Consider the following 27,359-nt stretch of genomic DNA (forward strand, 5'->3'; position numbering starts at 1 on the left):
ACTTTATATATAATGTTTTCACTTGCTGTATTAAACACAATGGGAATTAGACAATTTATACTCTGATAATCAAAATGAGGAATAAGACAGCAAATTAGAGATGCATTTTTAAGCCAAATACAAATTGTTCTAAATATGTTTTGCCTGAAATAAAAAAAAGTATAATTCTAAAGTTTAGCATTTGATTTGCAAATGAATGAAAACATCATGATTGGCATTTGGTTGCTTCATTTTTATTTCTCTCTCTTTTTATTCCCAAATAAGACTTTTACTTTTATCTAATTATAAATATATATATAAAACATTTTTATTTTTTACATACTTAAAACATAATATTATTAAAATATTTTTAGGATGTGATTACCTTATATTATAATAGAGATGGTAGCAAATGAAATCCAAATAATGAAAACAATTAAAAATTCTAAGCCATTTTAAATTTCTTTTCAGTTTAGTATGTATCATTTTGAAGTCAGATTTTACATTATTTTATTGTTTTAACAAACAGTAAAAGAAAGTAGATTAGACACTAACATTTTGCTGTGGCTAATAAAAAATAATGATTGGGAATTGATGGTAGAAACTTTTAAATTTGTTGAAATAAACAAGTGTTTTGATGCTAATTGCTAAATTCAGATATTATAAGCATTGGATATGTTTCTCTCATGATATTCAGATTTATTATTCTACAAATGAGGGTTTAAACTTATAAAAACAAATGTCTTCACCTCTCACCCAACAAAATCATATGCTTTCTGAGTTAATGTTTTAGTGTTGAAGAAGTACATGCATGTTCCATGTTTTTCTAAAGTCTTAATTATATCTAATATTAGAAAAAAATAGTTCTTTGATTTATAATTTTAAAAAATCCTTAAGCATTAGCATGTGGGCTCCCTTAGTAGTAAGCTTATTTTTCCCCAGTTCCAATACATTTTGTTTAATCTTGTGTTAATGAAGTTATTGGCTACAAATTAATGAATTACTAGGAAACTTCACAAATGGTTCAAAGATGACTTCTCTTAATTAAATTGCTTTGTACCAAATGTTTGGAATTAAATAGAGGCAAACATTCTACTTTTAAAAAAGGGCTTTTTCCAAAAAGAAATATGGACAGACATAGCTTATTTTACTGAGTACTATGATATTTTTGCCAAAATCACGGTGTGGTATTTGATCAAACAAGGCTGTTTAATTAAACCTTATTATTCATGAAAGTCTCACTACCCTGCCATGCATAATCTACTTTGCCTTTTATTTACATGCATCTTATTCTTTAGAATTTTGTTACATAGGATTTAGTAAGCACAAAACTGAGAAAATTTGAACTTCTTGAAAAGATTTATGTAGATATGCATAATGTTTTTACTAAATACACATCATCCCTTGTTTTAGCTGGTATCACTTATTTGTTTTAAAGAATCTGTAATGATTTTTTAAAGTATTGGACACATTTCCATGAGTACAAATATTAAAATAAGGCATTTGGTCTAACTGTCCTGATTAGATTCTCAGTAAATTTCTTGTTTCTTAAGGGTAAACTGATTATTTGTATAAGTTGATCTCACTCTTCAAGGTTTTAAGTTTCATATAATGTGCTATGATACAGGATCATTTTATTTGCATTAAATAGTTCTCTCCCTGTTTCTAAAGTCCCAATAATTACTAATATCGTAATAAATTATTTTAATTTAAGGTAGGTTTTCTTCTTTAGATTTAAGTTTACTAGGGTAATATTAGTTAATTACATTACATGTTTCAGGTGTACAATTGTATAATACAACATCTGTATATTGCGTTGTGTGCTCACCACCAAAAGCCCCGTCTCCTTCCATCAGCATATCTATGGCCTCCTTTATGTTCTTCATCCTCTCCTTACCTCCCTTTTCCTCTGGTAAACACCATCCTATTTTCTATGTCAATGACTTTGTTGTTTTGTTAGTTCATTTGTTGCTTTCTGTTTTATATCCCACATATGAATGAAATCACGTGGTTCTTGTCCTTTTCCATTGGACTTATTTAACTTAGCATGATACTCTCAAGATCTATCCATGTTTTCACAAATCGTAATATTTCATCATTTTTTTATGGCTGAGCAGTATTTCATTGTGTATATGTACCACATCTTAATTATCCAGTCATCCATCAAAGGACACTCAGGTTGCTTCCATGTCTTGGCTATTGTGAATAATGCTGCATTAAACATAGGGGTACCTATATATCTTTATGAATAAATGTTTCCAAATGTTTTGGGTAGGTACCAAGAACAGGGATTGCTGGACTATATGACAGCTATATTCTTAATTTTTTAAGGAACTTCTACACTGTTTTCCATAGAGGCTGTACCAATTTACATTTCCATCAGCAGTTTTCCATAGAGGCTGTACCAATTTACATTTTTTTGTACCAGTTCTACACTGTTTTCCATAGAGGCTGTACCAATTTACATTTCCATCAGGATTCCCTTTCCTTCATATCCTCTCCAACACTTGTTATTTTTGTCTTATTGATAATAGCCGTTCTGATAGGTATGAGGGTATATCTCATTGTCATTTTGATTTGCATTTCTCTGATGATAAGTGAAGTTGAGCATCTTTTCATGTGCCTGTTGGCTATCTGTATGTCTCTTCAGTGGATTTTTTTTTCCAAAGAAACAGAAAATAATCCTCAAATTTGTATGGATAGCCAAAGTAATCCCGGGAAAAAAGAACAAAGCTGGAAGTGTTAAACTCCCCTTACTTCAAATTATACTACAAAGTTACAATGATATAAACAGGAAGATGTTGGCAGAAACATAGATGCATAGACCAATGGAACAGAATTGAGAGCTTAGAAATAAACCCACCCTTATATAGGCAACTAATTTTTTACAAAGAAGTAAAAAGACATACAATGGAGAAAGGAAAGCCTCTTCCTTTCTGACACAAATGGTGTCAATGTAGTTTTTCATCAGAAATATTACCAGTTATTGTTTAAGACTCCATGTTCATTTTGTGCCCAGCATATTTTAAAATTTCATTTCTGGAGAGAAATTATTTTTAAAAACTCAGTTCTAAATATAAAATTATATAAGCATATAAAATTACAATAGTCATATAAAATTAGAATGTTCAAGAAAAAGTTAGTAAATTTCCCTAGTGAAATTAACTTAATAATGTTAATGAATAGTCCGTAGAGCAGATATTTAAGGAATGATTAAGCAAAATTACCAGCTTTTGAAGTCATTAAATGTAAACCTCAGAGGCTAGCTAGACAGTGTGCTTAGACAATGAACCAACTAGATGATGATGATGATGATGATGATGATGATGATGACGACGATGGAGATATCAAGAGTTTTCAACAACTTTACATACATTTGTGCTTTCATCTTCCTTACAGTCTAATCCTTTACTAATTGTGTCTCATGAAAATACATTAGAATCAAAATAAGTATCAGAAACTTGATTTACAATTTATTATAGACAATATACAAGCTCTGCAACTTTGTAGAGTGAAGTTGCTTCAGGGTGGGAGGAAGGAAAATAACTGGATTGCTCCTGAGAGAGATGAGAAAACAAAACTTGATGTGTAAACCACAGTTTTATTTATCTTTTTTAACCAGGGGCTTTATGGTTTACCTGATTATATGTTCTCTCTCTATTTTGCAGACATCTTATTTCCTTTTCTTTCTTTAATGACATTTATCTCAGGGATGTAATCTATACTTATGATTAATCAAATATAATGATGACAAATTGAAAGGGCACAGTTGGCCCTTATTCTAATCATAATGAGGACATGGTGAGAAAGAGGATCACTTATTAACTATAACTATCATAATTTATGTAATACTGTTTCATTACCACATTTTCCAAGGAGAGAGAAATATATTGTTGAAACCTGTACGTTTCAGGAGGACAAACAAACCTGAACCTTGCTGGGTTTTGGTCCTAATGAATTAAAGTATTCTGCAGTAAAAGGATTTCACACAACAGATGAAGCAATTCTACTGTAGATACTATCCACAGCAAAAAGAAGACCCTGTGGCTAGGTTTAAAATGTTCAAAACATTCTGATAACTTCACTGGAAAAGTCCTATTACACTGGAAAACATACTAAACTTTGAAAATCCTTGCCTGCTTGCTGATAGTCTTTGTGATGAATTATTACTGTGTTTGATGCTTTAAACAATATCCTTTCCTGAGGAGCAAAGCCTTAAAACAAAGCCCATTGCTCTGGTTAGTAATGTGATCTTCGGTAAGTAATGCTTTATTCAGTTCTCCCACTCCCACCTTGGGGGTATTTATGACTTTTCATAATATAATTATATAATAGAATATGACTTGAATAAAGGAAATTATCCTTAGAGAATGTTATTTATCTAATATTTTCAAGCTTATATTATTTTTTTATCTTTAATCTCTATTGTTCAAATATGAGTTATCCAACTCTGTTAACAAATATTGATTGCTATCTGCTACCTTTAGGATATAAAAGCTCAATTGCTGTGGAGGATAAAGGTAAACAAAGAATGTTTCTGTGGTAATGCATAAGTGGGTGATCTATAGGGATTTTCTAATTGCATCCAAAGATCTTTATTTGAATGTCATTCCTTGGCACTCACTATGGAGAAATATTCTAATGCCTTTTACACCATCACATAGTGATCTAGCTATTAAGAAATGAAAACACTGAAGTAACATGTCATTATATATCTGTTAAAACCCATGGTATGTACATCACGGAGAGTAAACTCTAATGTAAACTATAGATCCTAATCTAAACCTATGGATATGTCGATGTAGGCTCATCACTTATAGCAAATATATCAGTCTGATGTGGGGTGTTGATAGTAGAGGAAGCTATGTGTGCTGGAGAAGAAAGCGTGTATGGGAACTCTGCTCAGTTTTGCTGTGAATCTAAAACTACTCTAAAAAAATAACATCTATTAAAATAACCACTGAAGGAAGCTGTGTGACAAAATATGTTTGCCATATTGTCACAGTTGAATGTCAGCTATTTACATGAAAGACTCTCTTCTTAATAGTCCCACAACCTTTACATATAGCTTTGAATGTTAGAACTAGAAGGAACATTTGATAACATCAAGCAGCATCCCTTCATGTTACAGATAAGGAAACTGGAACCTAAAAAGATCCAAGGGCTATATAAAAATGGAATATTCTACTTCTAATTCTCTACACTATGCCATCTTGCATTTGTAAGCAATGAAACAAATTTTATTTAAGCCGTTGTTCCTCTGACCTGATGAAATGACATTGCATTTCTGTAAATTTTGGCTGGTAGAAGATCATGTTTTATTTTGATTTATATACTGAATCCTGTACCCTTAAAACCCGTTTAATAATTGAAACAGGTGACACTCAAGTCAGAGTCTCTTTTTTCTATGCCTGGAGGCTTAAAAAACAGCTATTTGTAAAAATTTTTTAGTAATCCCTTTGTCATCAACCAAGGCCACAGAAGAATTTTAGAAAGAAGTCTTTTTTATGTCAGTAACAATAATATCTTAAGAAATATAATACTGTTGCTTTGGTACATTTTTTCAACCTTATAAAAATCATTCCCTTGGTTACAAAGTGCATTTCAAGGGCTGATTCAATTTCTTCTGGTTCTTGAGACAGTGAACCAATACTTGGTGTTGTCATGTCAAACTTGCTTCAAGACTGTAGTTTCAGATCATGTGAACAATCTGTATGTGCTTATAGATGGGCATATCCAATAAATCTTTTAAGATGTGAAGTACTAACTACCACTAGAAAAAACAACAACTTTTCAACATTTTTTTGGAAACAAATATCATAAATATACATAGAACAAGGCATTATAGTTTAAGCAACTTATTGGAAATATCTCACAAATCTTTTTTGGATAATTTCTGAACCCCGGACCTAAAAAATAAAATAAGACAAAAAATGACCAGTGTTCTTTTAGACATCTGGATTCTCCAATAGGTAACTCAAAACCAAAAGCCCCAGAAAATTCACATTGATGGCCTTTTAAGATTAGAGTCTTGGTCAGCGTATTTGGGATATATATTATTTTCTCTGTTGAGACAATCACTTAAGCAAGTCTCATGAAACATCTTTCTCAAGAAGTTAGCTCTCATCATGAAATTGAAAAGTCTCAGCACCAGCTTTAGACTAATTTACATGGAACACATCCAGGCTGTATTTATGTCCCTTTCTTTTCCCCTTTCCTGAGTCACTCTATGCTGCTATATTTTTTTTTAGCTGCCCAGTAGTCTCTTTAGCAGAGCTACATTCACAATCTGATACTCTATCTCTACTCTTTTCTTTATCAAAACTCCATTACCAGGAACCCTAATCTCAAAAATATTAATTATACTACTTCACAGTAAGTTATTAGTAGTTGCTAAGAGATTGGCAAGTTATTTTACTAAGTGTGTTTGAGCAAAACCCAGTACATTAATTCAACATGATAAATCCAACTAAAGCATCACTAAAGATATCTGAAGAACATATTTTATGGATAATTTAACCTTTTGGGTGTTTTACAAATTACATTGTACTCTATGTCTTAGACAATAGATTGGCACCGGTTTGTTTCCAGAAACTTTACCCAGAAACTTAACAATCAGTAGTGGAGTAATCTGACATGTTAAGTGATAATGAAGATGTCTTCTTTACCTTAGGTACATTGATGCTCTTAGTATTAAGTGTAACTTTAACATTGGAAAAGTGTATTTTCTCCATTTTAAGAAAACCAAGGATCTATTAGTCTATTTTTCTGTTTGAAAAGCTTTCTTTAAAAAAATAGCTATGATTCAGCTTTGAAGATTGGTGGTCATTAGTTTTTAATCAAGCAGACAATTTTCTAGTTAATAGAGAAAAAGAAGAGTTATTTAATTTATTTTTGGACTGCTCATAATTCCTTTTTATCTTTGGCCTTATTCTTATTCAGAGGTAGTAAGTAGTAAGTAGATCCTTTTGGGGACTTGGAAAGTGGACTAATTATTTCTAAGAATTCTTTAGAATATTTAGAACAGGACTGAAGTAGAAAGCCTAGAAATGGGACTAATTATCTGCAAGTGGGTTAAGAAAACAGGGTTTGGAAGAGGAAGAAATTAAAATAACATCATCAAAAAATATGTATTTTTGTAAATTTAAAATATGCTTTTATTGATGAGAGAGAGAGAGAGAAAGAGAGAGAGAGAAACATTGATCTGCTGCCTCCTGCCTGACCCCTACTGGGGATAGAGTCCACAACCAGGGCATGTCCCTGACCAGGAATCGAACTGGCGACCTTTGATGCATGGGACCGAGCTCAATGAACTGAGCCACACTGGCAAGGGCCATCAAAAAAATCTAAATATTTATTGAGCACTTGCTACATTATATAGGAATAAGGTTTGAAAGATTGTATGTATTTATGCAATTTAATTCATCAAAACAATCTCTTGAGGAAGGTGACTATTTTAACAATGAAAAAAACTGGGTTTTGGAATGAGATACATATGCCAAAGAGAGTTGGTAGCTTTAGGATGCCCAAATTAAATTCTGTATTCAGGAATTACATTTGGGTTGTTGAGATTGACATAAGTCATGAATTGAACAATCAGTAGTGGAGTAATCAACATGAGACCCTTAATAATTTCATAATGAAAATTTTAATAATATTATAATTATTATTGGGGAAAATATATAGACAATATGAGGCCTCAGGGTTTGGAGGAATGGTGATTTAAGTGTAGGAATATCCCTGCTAAGCTTAGGTGCAGAATTTAATAGTACAGTTTCATCTGAAAGGAGAATGAGAGAGATGATCATTATCATCATCAGTGAAAGGAGGAAGAGAATGAGGAGAAAAATCATTTATTCCACTGTTTGTATTAGTTATTTATTGCTGTATAATGAAACTATCAAGATTTAACAATTTTAAAGCAACAAATACATATTATCTTATACCTTCTATGGGTCAGCTTACGTGCATCATAAGGCTGCAATCAAGGTATTGGCCATACTTACTATTTCATCAGAAGGCTCAACTAGGGGAGGATCCATTTCCAACTGTTGTCCAGATTCAGTTTCCTGTGGGCTATTCAACAGGGGGTCATAGCTCCTCACTGGCTGTTGACCTCAGTTTCTTGTCATGTGAGCCTCTCCATAATATAGTTCACCTCAGGACTGTCAGCTTCCCTTAGAGCTAATGAACAATAGAGTTGGAGGACAGACACAAACCAGAAGCCAGACCTTTGTATACCAATTCAGAAGTGACATGCCATCACTTTTGGCATATTCTGTTTATTAGAAGCTAGGTCTAGCCAGTTCTCGAAGGGAAGTGATTAGAGTCTGACCTAAATATCAGGTAGTAGGGATCATTAGTGGCCACATTTGAGGCTGTTTATCACAATATTATTGATGTTTTGTCCATATTCTCCTTATATATAACTTTGTAAGAGGCAAATCCTGATGATTCATTTGGGTGACCAATGATGCTCCTGTATGGAGAACTTCTGTATTCTGGCTTAAACCAAGTGAGGATGAATTATTGTGAAACACTGGGATCATGGTCTTGATCTCATTTTGCCTCCAATAAATAGTAAGCCTTGAATACCTAGAGAAATCCTCTGGGCGGGGAAAAAAAAAGAAAAAAAGAAGGTGATGCTTAATTTATCTGCCTAATGCTTTGAAGATGGAATGGGACAAAGTCAGAATTTTAATTTATAAATACTCCTCAAATTCTAGTTTTATTTACGCCACTATGCTAGAGTAAGGCCAAAGTGAAGAGAGATCCCAAGAATGAAAGAATGTCTGCCACAACACAAAATACGTTATACAAGGCGCAAGCTCAGAGATATCTAACCACTTAGTGTGGGGTTTACAAAGCCAGCCTTCGGAGGAGTGCTAGTTTATAGTCCTAGGACCAATGTAGTAGATTTTTGGCAGTGGTTCTTAACTGGGGATGATTGTGTACCCCAGATTATATTGGTCAATTTCTAGAAACATTTCTGATTGTTGTGATTGAAAGGGTGCTACGAGCATCTATTGAGTAGAGGCTAAGCAATGCACATAACAGTTTCCGACAGGAAGGAATTATCCATCCCCAAATACTAGTAGTGCCGAGATTGAGACACCAACAGCAGGGCAAATCTAACATGCGTTTTCATTGATTTTGAAGTGTACCCCTGGTTTAGCAGCACTAATCTCAGTAATAGCAGACCCAATGTCTTTGTCATTAAGCTACTTTCTGTTAACTTGTTCATCTCATTCATTAGTACCTAGCTTCTCATGTCATGAATTTACCAAATTTGATTTTGGCCATCCATCCAGAAAAATCCTTCAGCAAAAGCCAGCAACTCCCTCTACCCAGCATTTACAATTTTACCAGTATCTGAAAGAAGTCTTCGTGTAATATTAACGCTAAATCTTCTACTGACAACTCTCTGACACAAAAGATCTTTAAGGAAAGCTCTTTAAAGAAATTGCTTGTACTTATCTAGAATTGCCTAGGCCCTAGGGGATACAAAAATGTGTAAACACCAGCAGAATTATCTGTAGTTATTTTCTTTTTCATCACCAATGCAGTCTGACTGTTGACTAATGTTAACGCTGCTTAGAATGAGTTCTAGTATTGCATCAAGTGTCCCTGTTCGAGTTTTGTGGCCAGAAAGAGAGCTCCGAAGTACTTAGCATCATTGGCAGTTACCTATGTCCACTGTGGTGCACAAGAGCACTTACGCAAATCTTCTAAGGACAGCATGTTCTCTTCCATCATTCGTTATGGGCAAAGCATTCTGTTGGTGAATTCATCTAGAATTATGTTTAAAAACAAATCAGAGCTTTTTTATTTAGTCTAAAATTTTATTTGTTTTATTTATTATTCAATTTTACCGAGGCTTAAATGAGAGGAGCTAGATGGAAATTAAGTAGGAAAAAACTCAGATGGAAGCAGAAACGGTACTTGATTGTCAGTGTATTAAATATTAGATGATATTACTTAAGGGTTGTGACTCTCTGGCTCTGGAGTGTTTTAAAGAGTTAAACAAACCACCTCTTTAAATAAGGAATTCTCTGGGTCCCTTCCAGTTTTTTGATTATTCAACTTCCAATATTAACAGCTTGAACAGTAACAACGTACAGGCTATTTTTTTTTAACACCATCTATTTTCTTGGTCAACAGCCATTAAAACCTATGTGAACAGAATCAGAATTTAAGGTACGTAGTTTGAACACAGAAAGTAGATGGTGTTATAGAATCTGTTCTTTTCTCCAGGAGAAAAGTAAATATTTACAAAAGAGAGCATAATTATGTTACTGCTTTGCTTACAAATTAAATATAAAGATACTAAAAAGAATTGATGATTCCACAGTAATTCAGGATCTAATCATATATAAAAAGTAATTTTCTAAATCCTGAATAAAATAATTTAAAATTTGTATTTTGTCATCTAAACATATTATTAAGAAGGATAGGAAAATGAGCTAAGATTTATTGGCGATTCTTATCAATAACATTATTTAAAATGTGACTATAGCTTTATGATTGTTTCCATTTAAATGTTTTCCTTTCATGCTATTTTAGTGACTGAGGTCACTTGGTTCATATTTGAATTTATAGGTACTTTTAATAAAAGATACCAATGAGTATATTTCCATGCTCAATTATTTTCAATGTTTATCTAAAGACCCATTAATTCAAAATAGAGATGAATAAATGAAAAAGTAGGCATCTAGCAACTCAATTATCATTAAATGTTGTTAAAATGAGTTTGTGGAGTAATAGCCATTAGTTCATCCATCACTTATTGATGATAGATCTCAATTTATAATTATTTTTATTTATTAAAAAGTTATTATTTATTAAAATTGTACATTATAGAAAACTTGGAAAATTAGGAAATGTGAAACAAAATTGAAATAAAAATTACTAATACTACTACTATACAGCCAGTGACTATTAATATTTTGACATATTAATATTCATGCTATTTTAAATACATAAATAATATCATTAGTGATAAGAATTTGTCTTACATCTATTGCTTACCATTCTAACAAAAACACTTTCTATGTTATGATTAACAAATTTTAAATACTATTTTTAATAGGAGTATATGACCCTATCATGTGGCTTAATAAATATTTTTACCTTTTCAATATTTTTGAAGATTTTGATTGTTTCCAATTTTTGGCTAAAAATCTTTTTCATCATTTGTGATCATTTCTTAAAATAGAATTTCCTTTTTTTTAAACTAACAACTTCTTTGAGATATATAGCTTTCATCTCATAGAATTCACATATTTAAAATATAGAAGTCAGTGGCTTGGGATATATTAGCAAAGTTGAGCAACCAACACCAATATCTAATTTTAGAACATTTTCAGTTCTAGGGAAACTTCATATCCACTAAAGCTTCTCATATTTCTTCTAATTTCCTAGCCAAAAGATAATCAATTATATACTTCCTGTCTCTGTAGATTTGCCTATTCTGGACATTTCATATAAATGGAATCATGTAATATGTGGTACTTTGTGATTGACTTCTTTTATTTAGCATAATGTTCATCCATGTTGTAGCATATATCAATACTTCGTTACTTTTTGCCAGATAACATTAAATTGTATGGACATATGACATTTTATTTATCCATCATTTGATGAACATTTGAGTTGTTTCGCTTTTTTGATTATTACAACTAAAGCTGCCAGGAACATTCATGTACAAGTTTTGGTCTGGATATTTATTCTTATTTTTCTATGGCATAGGGCTAGGAATAATTTATTTAAAATATATTTTTATTTATTTCAGAGAGGACGGTAGAGGGAGACAGAGATAGAAGCATCAATAATGAGAGAGAATCATTGATTGGCTGCCTCCTGCACGCCCCCTACTGGAGATGGAGCCAACAACCTCGGCATGTGCTCTGACCAGGAATCAAACTATGACCTCCCGGTTCATAGCTTGATGTTCAACCACTGAGCCATGCTCGCTGGGCGCTAGGAATAATCTTAATAGATCATGTGGTAACTCTATGTTTATCTTTTGGGTAACTGCAACACTGTTTTCCAAAATTGTTAAAATATTTTGCCCTCCTACCAGCAGTTCATGAAGTGTACAATTTCTCCACATCCTCCCCAGTGTCTTTTTAAATACTATAGTCACTCTTAGTGTGGTTTTGATTTGCATTTTCCTGACCCATTTAATGATGTTGAGCATTTTTTCAAGTGCTTATTGGCCATTTGTATGTCTATTCAGAACCTCTTCCCATTATTTTAACTGAAATTTGTTTTAATTTAGTTTTGTTTTGTGTTTTTTATGATTATATAAAGAGTTCTTTATATAATCTAAATAAAGTCCATTTTAAAGTATGTGAAGTACAAAATATTTCTCCCATGCTGTGGTTGTCTTTTCACTTTTTCAACATACGTAGTTTGAAATATAAATGTTTCAAATTTTAATAAGGTCCCATTTATCTTTTTTTTCTTTTGTTGTATTTAATGTTTTATCCAAGAAACCATTGCCTAATCCAAGAATGGTATTATATTCTTATCTGTATTTTTAAATTTTTACTCTAATTTTCATCATTTCCTTGTTTTATTTTTTTTTGGGGGGGGGAGGTTATTTTGAAGTTATTTTTTAGTGCTAAGTTGGAAAGTTATTAATTTGAGATATTTATTTTTTTAATTTATGCATATACAGCTAGAAATTTTCCTCTAAGAATTACTTGATCTTGACCTCATAAGTTTTGTCATGTTGAGTCTTTATTTTCATTCATTTCAAATTTCTAAGTTTCATTGTAATTTTTTGTTGTTGACTCAATAATTACTTAGGAGAATGAGGTATTATTTCCCCATATTCGTAAATTTTTCGATTTTTTATTACTCGTTTGTCATTCAACTCCATTGTAGTCAGAGAAAATAAATTTATATGATTTTAATCTTATTGAGTTTGATCTTCTATTTGCTATCAAACGCATATGTTAGAGTTCACTGAAGGCTTGCTGAATGCTTTAATGTTTTGACAGTTCCTTCTGATGTAAATTGCTCCTCACTGATACAGTTCAGTTTTGTGCAGGGATAGTTTCTGAGACCAGTCTTTTTTGAGGTTTTGTAGGACTCCAGGAAGGTTCTTCTTTGATTTACATTCCCATGTTTTGTCTGGTCAGCTAGTTGGCCTACTGTTTAGCTTGTGGCTAAAGCCTCCTCTTAATAGCTTTCAACCAAAATCTCTATTGTTTTAGATAACACACTTGGACTTGAACTCCTTCACACTCTGTTTAAAATAGTTACTTTGCAGAGAGTTTTTGAATTTTCTATTCTTATGGTCTCTTTCTCCACCTGGATAACATCTCAGTCACTGAACCTGGTAGTAGGTACACTGTTGCCTCAGGCTTGTCTTCCTTGTTTTGGAGCTTTTGCCCTAAAGCAGCAGAACCTTCCCTTTATGAAGCAGGGGGGTGGGGGGGGGGGGCGTAGGTGAGAAGGGGAGGAGAGCTGAATGAGGTGGGGACTAAGAGAGTATGAGAAAGCTGGTGTCCTGTCTTTCCTGCTGAGAGCCAAGGAGAAAGAGAACCTCATCCTCCTCTCCACTCCTGCCCACATTAGATCTCCCATCAAGCTCAATTGGGAAGATGGAGGGAGAAACTGTTTTTTACCAAGATTTGGTAGATTTTTTTAATATTTAGTTATTTATTTACCATACACCCTTAGGTAAATTTTGAGATAATTTAATTTTTTTTTAAATATATAATTTTTACCAGTTACATTTGGTTCACTGGCGATTAGGTCCATAGGCTCCTCATGACAGCATTTGGGAAGCAGACGTCTTGCTATTTCCTATTTGAGTCTGTATGAATCATTGACACTGTTTGAACTCTGTCTGAACAAGCATTTTCATATAATTTATGCAAGAAATATGAGAACAAATGGGTAAACCTTAATTTAAATAATAATTTTTTTTTAGGGAGATGACTAATATTGTCTTTATGAAGTGGGATAGGATTTTGAAGTTTAATTTACTACAGACATTAAATGAGTGCACAGAGATTATATAATTGGTTATTATAGCTATAAAATCACAATGCACTTAGCTGTAAATTACATAATTTGGCTATACTTTTAAATATTTATCTAAAATTGAAATAAAATGAGTCTATGACTACACTATTCTAAAAATCACAGTGAAGAAATGATTTAATATATACAGCATTCTAGAAAAACTATGGCGACAGTAAAATGATCAGTAATTGTCAATAGTGCATGGAAAGCGATGGATGAATAGGTCGAGCACAGAGGATTTTCAGGGTAACAGAACTACCCTGTGTGATACATGTCATTATTCATTTGTCAAATCCGTGGAATATACAACACCGAGAGTGAAGCCTAATGTAAACTCTGGACTTTGGGTTATGATGATGTGTCAACATAGGTTCCTTGATTGAAACAAATGTACCACTCTGGTGTGGGATTTTGATAGTGGGGAGGTTGTGTTGAGGCAGGTGATATATGGGAAATCTCTCTTATCTTGCCCTCAGTTTTGCTGTAAACCTAAAATTGCTCTAAAAATAGTCTATTAAAAAGGAATATTTGATATACAGTTTTTCTGGAGCAAATTACACACACACACACACACACACACACACACACACACACTGTTCATTAAAGAATAAATGCTGAAACATGGCTCTTTAATTAGTTATTTCCTATAATTAGACTTAGTACAGTTCTGCCTATTCAGTGGTTGTTTAGTATTCTTACATAGTATGTTTTTCTATCCAGATTAATATATTCTGTAACAATACACTCCTTCTGCTTCTGTTGCTACTATATATGTCTCTTATATGGGCATTAGTTTATTCTGTTGTAATTAGGAATGGTTTTTCTGAGACTCCAATGGTGGTGTAGCTTTGTTCATAGAGAGATTCCAGAGAGGACAATGAATCTGAGGGGCAAGAGTAAGAACAGCATGGTTTAAACATCTTTCTCCTAGTAGAGAATCTCTTTTTATTGACAAATGTGGAATATCAAAGTTTGGTTTTATTAATGGAAATGCTACATCCTTAAACTGGAATTTAAATCTCTCAGGTGTGTGGCAAATATTTGAGAGGAACCTTGAAACTATGAGTTTCTTGGAATCAGTTGTACTTGAAGATTTTCTGGGAGGAAATAGTTTTTAAATATTATTTTTATATACTTATATCGATTCAGATATCATGGGATGGAATTTAAAGATAAAATTATACTTCAAAAAACCATGATGGAAAATTTGAGAACCACTGTCATGCTCATCATCAAAAGGATTTTTTAACACAAATTTCTTCAACTTTGAAAAACAATTTTCATTTATGTTCATCTAGACCACTTCTGTTCCCAGATATTTTATGGAGATCTCAATTGAACATACCGAACTTTAAAAAATATTAGATTTTTACATTCAGCTCACAGATGGGTCTCAGAAATGTTTCCAGTTTATTGGGAAAATATGCCCCATCCCAAAGAGATATTTCAAGGTACCCAAACACTGCTTATTTAGGGCCTCTTAGATATTAAAGTGTCTTTGCATATTTACAGTCACACTTTGGGGAGATTGAGAAATTCAGCATGGACATTCCTCTTGTGTTTGTGTCATTTTCCCTTTCTGTGAAATAATAGAGGCGCATAAAGTGAAGAATGTAAAGGCAGGCTCACATCACAATACCAATAATTTATGAGGTTGAGATTGACAAATGATGTGACCTCGCAAGCTTTAGCCTTTGTGGATTTAAGTTTTCCAACTGATAAAATGCAGATAACTCTGTTAGAAGATAGGAAACAACTGCCTGGTGTCCATGCTTTGTTTAATAAGCTTCCCTATACTGGAAAGCCATCTATTTACGGAAAGCCATCATAACATATTTTGCATAGATAAATGTGGTTCATGAATATTTAATAATAATATCAGGATAACTCATTATATATTAAAACAGACATGAAACTTGAAATCAGAATGTAGTGGTTGACTTTTTATATATTTGTTTGTACTTGGATTCCTTCCATTTGACCTTGGAGGATTTTCCTTGCTTCATTGTCCTCACCCTAACTGATATATGGAGTCTGCTGGAGTTCAAGCAGGTTAATTTTTGTTTCTCAAGACAATTTGCCCCTGGTAATATTGATTCTTATCCATTAGTCAGTTACTATCAGATGGGTCATCAAGACCAAAGATGGACATGCAAAACAGTATTACATTATTATGACTCAAAATTTTATATGGATTGATAATGTACTAAAATACATATCTTTTACATTATAAACTCTTTTTAACCTTAGCAATAGTAATGCTTTCTCAGCTCTTGATATCACAACTGGTGTTTGAAATGTAAATGGGCCATGCTAATAATTATGTTGTTAAAGAGAAAGACTAAATAGCAGGGAACAATCAACCTGAGGGTTGCATTTGTAATCACACATAATCCTTAATCTTGAAAAATGTGGTCATTTGCTGCCTTAGAGGCTTTATACCAAGCATGTCAAACTCAAAGGCTAACATGGTCCAAATAAACGAGGCATGCAGCCCGCGGGCCGTGAGTTTGACATGCTTGCTTTATACGCTTCTAGAGTCCCTTGTTCCCTGAAGTTCTTTTGTGTCCCAAAGTGTCAACATATGTTGTAGCTGTCTCAGATCACTTTCGAGCTATTCCTGTTTCCGTTTAATTAAAGACTGGGAGACTTTCTGAGATGAGAGAGACTTTAGAGATTATCTAATACAACCTGACCATTTTTCATATAAGATAAAGGAGATTATTCTAAAAAAGGCCGACATGAAGACAGATGTCACAGAAACAGGGAAGTACCTAAGAAACTCTAACTGGGCCAGCCCCAGCTGAGTTTTCCCAGGCTGGTGAGAGAGTGAGCTTCCACAGGAGCACTTTCCTAGCCTCCTCCCACCCTAGCTGATGTCAAGCAGAGTATAGACCACAGCAGGAAAGCTGCCCCTGCTGAGCACTGCCCACACTATGCATTCAAAGCACTATTGGTTGGTTTTGGCCACTATGTTTGGGATGATTTTTTACAGCCTTAGAAATTGGCAGGGAAGCCAAGAATGCTGAATATCTACATATTCACCTGCCCAGCAAAATTATAATTTGATCCAGTAGTAGATAAAATAAGTTATTTATTTATTAGATAAATAAGCTTTTTAGCTAAAATTTTGAAGTGACTTGTTCGAAGATGCACAACTGTGACAGGACCGGTGGTAGATAATAATGGTGTTTTGATTCGGAGTTTAATGCCTTTTCTAATCCACCACATGTTTGCTTTTATTCCCTAGAACATTGGGATGCTGTCATATTTTGTTTAATTTTTTATGAGGCTATTTGAAAGTAAATAGCAGTGCTTTGATTTTTTTTTCTTTATTGCTACAATAGATTCATTGTTTCTATGAACATAGCTTTACCTTGAAAGTAAAGACCAAAATACTTCCCTTTAATTATATTGCATAAAGTGACTTCATTTTGTCTGTGGATGGCAAAACCCTGACTAACGGGCTCTAACAAATAATCAGAAATGCACAACCTGTCCTCAAATGCATTTGGTGAGAAAATAAATGCTCAAATTTAGGGGGAAAAAAACACCTGGCTCTCTTGTGTGCATTTGTGAATTCAGAATAATCACAACAAAATACAGAATTAATCACAAGTTAACCTTGTGGAGCATAACTTGCATTGTTTCCAGATCATTATCAATGCTCTGAGCATTGAAATTTTTCAACTGTGATTCAAGCTAAATTGGTTTTAATAATTTCATCCTAGGTGACTAACATAATAAAAGAATTAGGGAAACAGTCTACATATTCACCTGCCCAGCAAAATTATAATTTGATCCAGTAGTAGATAAAATAAGTTATTTATTTATTAGATAAATAAGCTTTTTAGCTAAAATTTTGACTTAGAAGTGCTTGATTTTTTTTTTTTAATTTTACCTTTTTTTCTTTTAGGAAAGGCAATCAACTTATTGCTGTTTTTGCTAACTATAAATAGGGAGGGAAAATGGAACTTATATGTGGAGGAATTGAAGGAGTGTTGAAGAGTCTCCCATTTGCAAATTTCTTTAATCCTTAAACAAAATAAAAACAATAAAACACCATTATCTGCAGAAGGCCCATTCAAGTGTTTATTTATTAAATGTATCATGAATAGCATATTAACACAAGGCTTCCCACAGATATCATGCAACCTCACAGCAATCTTATGAGATTAGCTTTATTCTTATTTTACGGATTTGTAACCCAGGTGCAGAGAGGTTTAATACCTCATTCAAAGTCACATATCTGATACATTGTAGTGCCAGAATAGATATCTAGTTCTCTCCTGCCTCTCATATTTATTTCTCTTTCCACCCTATCATATTCTCTCAGCTAAACAGTGAAACTTATTTAATCCCATCATTCTTTTATGTCTGATGAGAAGTTATAAGTTAAATGTATAGTCACCGTGAGCAAATGAGACACAGGCAGATTTTTCATACGAAAGATAGAAAAATGACTCTTGTGTGAGAGGTTTGGGGGACAGGACTGTGAAGCATCTGGATTCAGAAAGAAAATACTTTATGAAATGGAGCCAATCTGATAAAGGGCAAAAATGAGAAAGGGAGAACAGGAGAGTGAACTCTGAAAGTGGGATGCATTTAAAAAACAACAAGAAACCATAACTTGCCCTGACCAGTGTGGCTCAGTTGGTCGGAACATTGTCCTGTGCACTGGAAGATCACGAGTTCAAAGTCCAGTCTGGGCACATACCTAGATTGTGATTTTGATCCCCTGATTGGGGTGCATGTGGGAGGCAACCAATTGATGATCATTATATCTCTCACATCTACCTTTCTTTCTCTTTCTCCCCTCTTCCTCCCTTTCAAAAATATCAATAAAATAAAATAAAACAATAACAACAACAACAAAAAAAAACATGTCTTATCCTTTTTTTTTTTTTGCAAATTGTTCTAAGGATAATTATATTTTTAAGAAAATAAATGCATTTTTACTGTTAATTGGACAGAGGAAAGCCATCTTATAATGATTTTCAAATTGTTAAAAGGTTGCTTGTTCACATTAGATGGGTTATTTTTACTTTGTGTGGCCACAGTGCTGCAGGGTCCCTCCCACTAGGGTTTGGCTACTTCGGTCAGTGGGTTCTGGATCTGAAAATTAGGTCAGGTCTGAGATCTGAGCGGGCAAAATGCCTTCTTCCTGGAAATCCCACCCACTGGCTCCTGCTCCTCCATCACTGTGTTTGGGGCTTGTACATGGTAAGCAGCATCTTCATTGGCTGCCAGTTTACTTTTGGCCGTAGGAGCACCAGGCTGTGGTAAGCTTCCCAACCCTCCTGCAGTTTAAGCCTCCGCGCCTGTAACTTCAATCTTACTGGTATGGAAATCACAGCCTCTTGGTTTCTGGTAGTTCAGCATAACAAACTTCCTCTTTTAAATTGGGGGAAGAAAGGGAGAAAAGATCATCACCATGGATGTTACTGAGCTGAGCTCTGTGATGGCCCCTCCTAGTGTCATCTGGGTTTGCCAGGCACAGCCAGACTGCATTCTTGGTGGTGAGGCTGTCTCTCTCACCACATAAAAGGCTTGTGACCCCAATTCCAACCTGGGGGTATGGTTCCCCACACCACTAAGCAATTCTCTAACACCAGCCGGGTTTCCTACAATTTAGCTCAACTCTGACACTATCTACCTGGAGAGGAGGGTGAGACTGGAAGCTCCAGCTTTCTAACCACAAGGTTGGTTGTTCTGGCAACCAGCCCCCATCCTTCGGTGCTTTCTAAAAGTCGCCTCATTCAGATAACAACAGACACCTTCCTGCTCTAATTGCTAAGGAAATTCCAAGGGCTTGGAGAACTCTGTGCCAGAAACAGGGATAAAAGCAAATATATTATTTGTATTATAAATCACAATATCATACCACTATATTACCATCAGTTTTGGCAAATGGTGAGTCTTCTGAAGCCTCCCATGGAACATAATTCTTTAGTAGGTTTTCTTTATTTGCATAATGTATATCCGCATATCAACTTCCTTCTCTTATCTTCTTTATTACTTCTACCATCAGCTAGAGCAGGTCAGGTGTTTCTACATGGAGAAAGGCATATTTTCTGCATGCCTTTAAGAGCTACCCTCACAGAGATTTTCCCCACACACCAAGTCCTTGCCAGATTGTTACATCCCATATGTCACAAAAGTGCTCCCAAGTAAAAAGGACCCTTACTTATCCAGTCTTATATTCTAGCCCCCCTTGATCAAGCACCTCGAAAATTCAATTCCAGGAGGTACTTCCTGACTCTTGCTGGTGATGCTGGTTATTCTTTCCGCTCTGTTGGTGCATAATGTCTTGCCTCCCTTGTGAGGCCCAGCAATTCCCCAGCTGAATTATATTAGGCTTTAAAAAAATTTCATTAGCCTTTATTTTATGCTGAATTTACTCCCAGGCCATATGTTTTTGTTTCTTCAGTTTCTTCTGGGATATCTTTTTCTTCTGTACAACCTCCTCTTCTGCTCAGGAACAGTCTGCTCATCTTCAGTAAGGATCATCTCAACGTGGCAGGGATGGGTCAAGCCAACCATGAGATCTGTCAATTCTGTGGTATCTTGGGAGTTTTGTTAACTTGGAATGAGCTCAACGACGAGATCTAAACCCTTAAGTTTAGCATTACTCTCTGAATTTTTAAGCGTGTGCAGCAAAAATGTAGCAGCTTTCTTGGGCCACTGACCCTGTGACCAGCCCTACCTTTGGCCTGGGCGCATCTACCAACTACACTATCAAAACAACCATTTTCAGAAGTCATCTCAAGTTGCTTTTGGAAAGACCTATATTGCCCTTAAGCATAGTTACCAGCCTAGTGGCCAGAAGAGGAAGTGGGTACATCTCCTGAGGGGGTACCTGTTTCTGCAACATCTTTCAGCACAAGGGAGGTGCCAGCCTTTACCAGGGAGAAGTCCAAGGGCATGTTTCAGGAACCAACACTCTTCGGAATATCTATCCAGATATCCTCATTTTTTATCTCAGGATCCAAGGTCTTAACAAGCAGGTCTCTGATTTTAGAATGGCAGACTTGCCTTTGCTGAACGTTTAAACATCTCTGGAGCTTTGAAAACTAAGTATTGGATCTTCTGTTTGCTGCTCAACTGTGTCTGCTCCTCTACTGCATCTTTATAATTTCCCCAAACTGACTCACACATTTAGTCTGAACTGCTTGTTAATAGCTCTCAGTTCTTTGTTACTTCTCTATAGTGCATCATTATAATGTGGCAGTTACCAGTCAACTCTTTGTAATCACTTTTTTCTTCCACATTTTTCAAATGCATGAGTCATGCAAGGACATTCTTTCTTCCAAAGGTGTTTTCCCAGGTCACTTTTCATGATATCTTTAGCAATTTAATATTGCGTTCCAAGACTTGTCCATGCCTCACATATTATATTCTCTTTGCCTATTGTGTAAAGAGTGAGCCAGACCCAGGGCCCAGTCTTACCACTTATTTTCTTTAGATTGCTCCTGTCACTACTTGTGCTAGCTTGGGTCCTCTGAGAAATGAAACTAAGACAGGATTTGATATACAAAAGTCTTATTGAAGAAAACACCTGTGAGAAAAAAATGAGAAGAGTTGTCAGACTACGATGCAGATATGACCCATATAAAAGATAGAGGGAAGAAAGGTTAGGTAGGAAATGTCTTAGACTGTGGTGCAGTTTTAATAAAGTTTCAACAAGGCTAGTGGGGAGCCAGATTCACCTGTCAAGCCCATGTTGCCCAACAGAGGAGTTTCACCTGGTGCAAGAACAACCTGCCTTACCGTTTCTGCCTCACACCATCATTGGATGAGAGCAGCCTTGGCACAAACGTGGTGGTAGGTTCAGAACGTCTGGGACCATCTGTCAGGTATGCACTGCACAATTAGAGATCTCTAAGGACCGTTTTCAGTATTGATGGATTTCCTGGGACATTGGACTTTCAGTTCTAAGACCAGGAGAGTACTGGGCAAATGGATGCTTCGTCACTCTAGTTGTCACCATCACCATCATTATCATCATCACCATCAAATAAAATCTTAAACTCTTAGCCCTAAAAGCCACCTTTTCCTAACGACAAGTAAACTGAGTGTTTTACTCAATTATTCGCCTTTCCAACCTGATTTCTGACTCTTCTCAATCATTCCCTCATGTTCCAATGGACAACAGGTTCCCTTGTGCCATATTCTCAGAACTTCGTCCACATATAGTCTCCCAAATGGATGTAATCATTCCCTTTTCTGGATATTCATGGAAATTTTTGCACATTTCATTGAGTTTACTTTCTAATTTATAGTTACTTGTATACATTTCTCTATTACCTTTTGGATTTCATTTTTAAAAGAGCAAGATTCAAATCCTATTTGTATGTATACCCCCACTATAATTAAAAAGGTCCCTTCAAAGTAAAATGTACTTGACTAGAGCTTGTTTCCAATTTGTATGCCCTGCCCATTGAATTGGCAGTCAACCATGTGTTATTGTTTATTGTCCTATGAGTTTCCTTCTATATTGTAATTTCTTTTAGGTTAGGCAAATGTATTTCTAGGGTCCTGCATCCCAAAGGCATATCTGTGTTTTAGGATGATTTTTTTTTTAAAGCCAGATTACTACTTAAAATTAATCATAGGGGATTTTTCAAGCAAATATATATATATATATATATATATATATATATATATATATGGTACTTAAGTATAAGTTGTGTATAGTAAGATGCTCAGATATTATGTGTGCCTTTCATTCACTTTTGATGAATGAATAACAAGATATGAAATATTTCTATCACTTCAGCAAATTTTCTCTTACTCCTACCCAGGTAATGCCTATCCTCAGAAACAATTTCTGATCTGATTTTTATCACCATAAGTTACTTTTGTTATTCTAGAATTTTATATAAATGGAATCACACAATATGTATTCTTTTGTATCTGATTTCTTTCACGTCATGTAATATTTTTGAGATTCATCATATTGTTGTATATGTTAGTAGTGTATTCATTTTTATTATAAGTAACTAGAGGCCCAGTGCATGAAATTGGTGAATGGGGGGGGGTGTCCCTAAGCCCAGCCTGCACCCTGTCCAATCTGGGACCCCTCCAGGGATGTCTGGCTGCCCGTTTAGGCCCTATCCCGGGTGGGATCAGGCCTTAACCGGCAGTCGGACATCCCTCTCACAATCCAGGACTCCCAACTGCTCGCCTGCCTGCCTTCCTGATTGCCCCTAACTGCTTATGCTTGCCAGCCTGATAACCCCCTAACCACTCCCCTGCCAGACTGATCGACACCTAACTGCTCCCCAGCCAGCTCGATTGCCCCTAACTGCCCTTCACTGCCGGCCTGGTCACCCCTAACTGCCCTCCCCTGTCAGCTTGGTTGCCCCTAACTGTCCTCCCATGCAGGCCTGGTTGCCCCCAACTGCCCTCCCCTGCAGGCCTGCTCCCTCCCAACTGTCCTCCCCTGCAGGCCTGGTCACCCCCAACTGCCCTCCTTTGTCAGCCCGGTCACCCCTAACTGCCCTCCCTTGCCATCCTGATCACTCCCAACTGCCCTCCTTTGCAGGCCTGGTCCCTCCAAACTGCCCTTCCCTGCTGGTCTGATTGCCCACAACTTCCCTCCCCTGCTGGCATCTTGTGGCGGCGATCTTGTGTCCACATAGAGGCGGCCATCTTTGACCACATGGGGGCGGCCATCTTGTGTGTTGGAGTGGTGATCAATTTGCATATTACCTCTTTATTATATAGGGTATCCAATTGGGTGAATATATCATGGCCTATTTCTCCATTCTTTATTGATGAATGGCTGTGTATTTTTCTAATTGTGGTTCTTATGAATAAAGCTTTTAACTTTCTTCTACATAAAATTTGTGGACATAATTTCCATTGTTTAACGCTATGACCTAATCATCAAATTTTATACATTCAGGTAAAACAAAAGCAACAGAATAAGACATATATTGTAAAGTTTATGTGATGAAATTCTCCATCACATGTGTCTTTAATAGTCTTTTTAATGGCATATACTCAATTTGAAGTCCAAAGGATGACAGACGTTCCACTCAATCACTTACTAAAATTCCTGAAACACTAGAGTTTCCTTTTGTAGACCCCTATCTAATTATATACTAGTTTTTCTTTTTAAAATCTAAGAGTCACAAACCCGAACACATAACATAACATAACATACATTTAAAGAGAGAAGTGTTATATTCTTACTTTGATATTTGAAAACATTTCAAGTTAGCTATTCAGAACAAATCTTTGTCTTTGATCTACCCTGCTTAAGATGTTATATCACAGACTTTCTAAATCCATTTCATTTGTATTCTCACTGAATCAAGATTTATTTTTTATAGAATTTATCGGGATGACATTGGTTAATATAATAATATGGATTTCAGGTGTACATTTCAATACTACATCATCTATATATTGTATTGTGTGTTCATCAAACCCAAGTAATTTTCCATCACCGTTTCTTAAGATATCTTTTACTTTTTCTTAATCTCCTTGGAATGTATTACATTTTTTAAAATGTCTGAGCTTAGCTTATTAATTTTTAAAATTAAATTACATCTCTATATATTTACCTAATAATGCAAGCTGATAGGAGGATCTGTCTAACTTTTTCCACCTTATTATGGTTTTCTAATATCTTTAACCTGTCATCAGCATGAACATGGTCTAATTGAGATGAAAAATCAGCCCTTGCCTGAGCTTCTATAAGACTCTATATATTTTTAGTAAACCTACTTCTGATTCTGCTGAGAAAAAGAATATGATAATTTCTAATATGTACCCTCCAATGTCAAACTAATATAAATACTATCTTTACTTCCAGATTTGTTTGCAAGTTTGTTTTATGCTATTTCTTGACTGCTAAAATGGAAATTTGTAGTTAATATAGTACCATTCAAGAAACATTTTGCTGAAATTGTCAGTTTCTTAGTTTTCTCCATGGGTACAATGCTGAGAGTGCCATCCAATTAAATTATATTAAAGCTGAGAGAATTTTTATATATTTTATTGTCATAAAAGCTTCTGAATATGGCTAGGAATCATAATTAAAGTTTGGACTATACAGTCTTATGGAGCATATTTTAAACTGAGCATATAATATATATATATATATATATATATATATATATATATATATATATATATATATATATCAATATATATCTGCTAGAGGCCCGGTGCACAAAAATTCCTGCATTCGTGAGGGGGGGTCCCTCAGCCCAGTGTGCACCCTCTCGCAGTCTGGGAGCCCTCAGGGAATGTCCAACTAACAGCTTAGGGAGTTGGCCTAAGCCGTCATTCGGACATCCTTAGTGCTGCCATGGAGGTGGGAGAGGCTCCCGCCACCACTGTTGCGCTCGCCAGCTGTGAGCCTGGCTTCTGGCTGAGTGGTGTTCCCCCTGTGGGAGCGCACTGACCACCAGGAGGCAGCTCCTGCATTGAGCATCTGCCCCCTGGGTGGTCAATGTGTGTCATAGCAACCCATCATTCCACCGTTAGGTCAATTTGAATATTAGCATTTTATTATATAGGATGAATGGATGGATAGATAGATAGATAGATAGATAGATAGATAGATAGATATAAAGAAGAGTATATTGAACCCTATACTCATCACCTGTTTCAATTCATGACCAATTTGTTTCATCAAATTCATGCAATTCTAAGACATTATATAATTTCATTATTGAACTGTGCTAAACAATATGAGACAAATTATCTTTTTGTGTATAACTTATCAAACATTGCTATAATTTTAAATATTCAAAATTTCAAAAAATGCTTTGACTCATGAGCTTAAACTTTATGAAATCACATTTTGCTCATTTAACATATAGTTGATATATAATGCAATTTATTATAAAATTATACATACGATAATTATATCCTGCCACCTGATTTTAATATTTTTGCCAAAGAAGGGAATATATAGTTTCATAAATAAGGTAGTCAATAAATATTTGTCATTTAGCTGATTCAATAATCAGCTAGATTATTGCTACCTTATGAAATTATTTCTTACATTATCAGAAAATTATTTTTTATCTTACCCTTTGCTCTAGATAATACTCTGCTTGCTTTTCATTCCTTCACCATTTTCTTGATTCTATTTGTATTACTGTTAATTGAATATCAATATTTATTCAGTTACATGCATGGAAAGCTGGAGATAGACATGGTGAATACAAGATGAATGAAAACCAGTTTTAATCTACTGGGAAGGAAGATGCATAAAAAGTGATCTTCACATTAAGTACAACTATAGAGATAAGCACAGGTTGTTATGAGAGAAATAAGCAGAATAATGACCTAGATTGGATAGTCAAAAGGCTTTCTGGATGAGAGAGACATGACTCTTAATCTCTGAATAGTTTCCTGGGTAAAGAGGTACAGAAAAAATGACATGAGGAAAGGCATGGAGATGAGAAATGATGTGATAGGTGTGTTCAAGGGAGTGAGGGCAACTACAGATAGGGTCTCCTACAAAGAGTGTGAGTGTTACTTCTTCCTTTCCAAACTGATTTGAATGCCTTTTATTTCTTTATCTTCTCTGATTATTGTGGCTAGACTTCCAATACTGTGTTGAATAGAAAGGGTGATAATAGGCATCCTTGTCTTGTTCCTGATCTCAGAGGAAACATTTCAGCTTTTTACTACTAAGTACATATTAGCTGTGAATTTGTCATGTGTAGACTCTGTTATGTTGAAGTATGGACCTTCCATACCTACCTTGTTGAAAGTTTGTATTGCAAAGGATGTTGAATTTTGTCAAATGCTTTGTCTGCATCCCTATGATAAATTCCACATGGTCATTGTGTAAATCCTTTTCATGTATTGCTGAATCTGGTTTGCTAACATTTTGTTGAATTTTTTTACAATTGTTCCTTAAGGATACAGGCCTGTTTTTGTTGTTTGTAGTATCTTTGGTTTTGGTATCAGGGTAATGTTGGTGTCATAGAATGAGTTGAAAGCATTAATTCCTCTTTAATTTTTAAAAATAGTTTAAGAAGGATAGGTATTAATTCTTCTTTAAATGTTTGGTAAAATTCACCTGTGAAGCCATCTGGGCCTGGAATTTTATTTGTTGGGAGTAATTTTTATTACTCTTTCAATTTCATTGCTAGTAATTAGTTTGTTTAGATTTTCTATTTCTTCTTAATTTAGTCTTGGGAGGTTATATGCTTCTAGGAATGTATGCATTTCTTCTAGGTTGTCAAATTTGTTGTTATTTAATTGTTCATAGTAGTTTTTCATAATTCTTTGTATTTCTGTGGTGTTGGTTGTAAATACTCCGCTTTCATTTGTGATTTTATTTTTGGGGGCTCTCTCTCTTTACT

At 34.8% G+C, this 27,359-nt stretch overlaps 1 protein-coding gene across 1 annotated transcript in view; it reads left to right on the forward strand.

Annotated features, from left to right (window-relative positions):
* The window catches only part of LRP1B (LDL receptor related protein 1B), a 1,721,287-nt gene that overhangs the window by 1,228,189 nt on the left and 465,739 nt on the right, over positions 1-27,359 (forward strand). The window lies entirely within an intron of this gene.

This window comes from Cnephaeus nilssonii (genome assembly GCF_951640355.1).
Source record: "Cnephaeus nilssonii genome assembly, chromosome: 10".
Taxonomy (NCBI): domain Eukaryota; kingdom Metazoa; phylum Chordata; class Mammalia; order Chiroptera; family Vespertilionidae; genus Cnephaeus; species Cnephaeus nilssonii.